Here is a 2,817-nt window from a genome sequence, read left to right on the forward strand (position 1 = left end):
GTATATGGAGTCAGGCACCAGTGTTTGAGCCATACCCCCACATCTGGCAAGTCATTATTATTAATATCATGGTGATGGAGAAAAGCACCACCCGGGTCCAAGTGATAAATACTGCAACAATCACAAGATGTTGAGTTTATAAACACTTTACCCAGCCAATAATAATCTAGTATCTTTGCCATTGCCTGTGTAGCCATGTTGTCATCTGATATTATGCTTTGTTATACAAAAAAGGTAATACTTTTAGGCACTGCACAGGGGAACAAGCACGGGAGAACTGTCGCGAGCCCAGAGAGGCTCCATCTTTTGTTCTGAGGCCTGCTCCTGAGCTTCCTCTCCAGTCAACCAAACCAGCTCTTCAACCACTTGCCCACACCTCCACTTCTCCTGCCTGCCTCCCAGATTCTGGTTCCTGTGGTTCCGGTTCTAAACCTGCAGAAGCGTCTTTGATGTCCCTTACACCACCCTCACACCGGTGGAGGAGCGGGCAGTTGGCTACTGGAGGGACTGGCTCATCGATGTGGAAGGTATGCATACTTTGGTAACTTGAAATGAAAAATGGGAATTTATGAAATAGGGCTTGGCAACCAACTGTGCCTGAGGACGTTTAAGTTTCATCAAACGTTGCGCCCACTGCAACGAACACCGGAGCCAATATGGTACGCGCTCTATCCACTACGCCCGATAGATTGCCTTCTTAACTGAGTTGTTCATAGGGAGCCTAGCGGTGTACAGACTTCTGTCTTTCTTTTATCCCGACAGACATTTTGGTCCATAAAAAAAAAAGTAGGTCACAGAAATCCCATTTTTGATGGGATTTCTGGGATTTTTTATCATTTATGGTTTGTTCAAAAATATGTGACCTATTCATGTAAGATCCCAATATCGCAGAAAGGATTTTGCAGGCCCCAACAAAGCACCCCTGCGGTAAACTATTTGAAAAATTGTGCATTCATTTGATTGAAAGTGTTGATATATTAATCTGTAATGATTATTTTCGGCTAGGTGAAGTGTACAAAAACATTTGCCTTGAATCATTATATTGACTGAAGTCCTATCTTTTACATTGCAGGTGGAGATGCTGTATTGGTGGTGGAGGACACGGAGAACCAAGTGACGCTGAACCAGCTCCTCATGTTCGTCACTGGGGCAGACAGAGTTCCTCCCCTGGGATTCCCAGGAGAGCCAACTTTAAACTTTTTGCACACTGGCACTGTCTTCCCGGAAGCAAACACGTGTGCACTGATTCTAAAGTTGCCGCTTCACACCACATTTGAATCATTCAGTGATTCAATGATATAAGGAATCATCCAGTCCCCCTGTTTTGGGTATGCTTAATTTTTTGCTGGTATTTAAACTTTTTTTTTGCATGTTCTTGCTAATGTTTAGCATCTTCTTTAAATAAACAATGTTCCAGTTCCACGTTTTTATGCTTTGCCAGACCCTTATTGGATGACTACAATCAAAGCTTTTGTTTGGCCGTCTGCCAAAATAATACATGTTGGCTTACAACTAGTGACTCTATAATGAAGTCTTCTATCCGCCCAATAATGTTTTTCTTCTTTCTTGCCTTCTCAAATTCCACATTTGTATGGTTAATTATCTGCACAGATAAATGCGGTTGTTAATTCACAAATGTTTTCTGTTTCATCAAAGAAGTTCCATTGTGATCATTTACATTGTTACATTGATTTATATATTAACTACAACTTTTGAAAAAGAAAGTGAATAATATAGCCTAGATAGAAAACAGAAAATGTCATAGGCCTGGGGGGTATTCCACGAACGGACGTTTAACAAACAGAGTTAATGCTGAACTGAACTCTAGGTTGAGTGAGCCTGTCTGTGCCAACTAAACCTGAGCTGTCGGGTCCACGGCACCGGTTATGCATTAGATCAACACAGGGTTGGTTAACACAGGGTTGTGCGCGTCCACGCCAAACCTATAAAGACGTGATTTATGGATCATAGAAACCCTGATCGAAATGGCGAAACTGGCCGCTTGAAAGTGAAAATGTCATGTTGTCCTGGGAACCAGATTTTCAGTTCTAAACAACCGAACGAGAGATGGCGTTTTCCATTGCTTCCATGTGTCGTTTCTTTCAAAATGAAAATAAATCAATTTCAAGAGGTGAAAATCACTTCCAATCGAAACATGTCGAGGCGTTAATGTATTCACTGCACGCTACTGTGGCGAAGGCTATTTAAATATATTAAAGATTTGCGTGAGAATCGATATCTCTCCAGCAAAAAGTCATCCGGATATAGCCGTGGTCTTATTAATCGCTCCCGGTGGATTGCACGAATAATTTGCGCTCCGATATCAACAGGGCTCTCATCAAAAGGGCATGCCATTGTGAACACATGGAATCTGCGGTGAACGCAGCTTTAAATACCCAAAACCGTGTTATGTTCCAAACTTAACCTGCGCAAAACCTGGTCCGACCAGGTTTGATTCAGAGCATATGTTGCTATAGTAACTAACATACCGTGTTCATTTTGGAACGGAAAACCTAGGGTTATCGCAAACCCTGGGTTAATTTGCCCGGTTATGTGATAAAACCGGCTTTGTGGAATACCCCTCTGCCCTATGAAGTGACATCATGCCCATACAATCATCAAAACATTTTTGAGATCTGTTTTAAAACAGTTTTGGTCTTTTTGACACATAGAAACTAACGTTTTTTATAAAATGTCATCAACTTATTCATCAACAAGTCATTGGATATATTAATACCAGAAAAAAATGAAGAAAAAAATGTGTTGTTATCCTTCTCCAGGGAATCCTGGCACTATCCACTCGCCATATCCACTCGC

The sequence above is a fragment of the Gadus chalcogrammus genome, chromosome 6, assembly GCF_026213295.1.
Source record: "Gadus chalcogrammus isolate NIFS_2021 chromosome 6, NIFS_Gcha_1.0, whole genome shotgun sequence".
NCBI lineage: Eukaryota > Metazoa > Chordata > Actinopteri > Gadiformes > Gadidae > Gadus > Gadus chalcogrammus.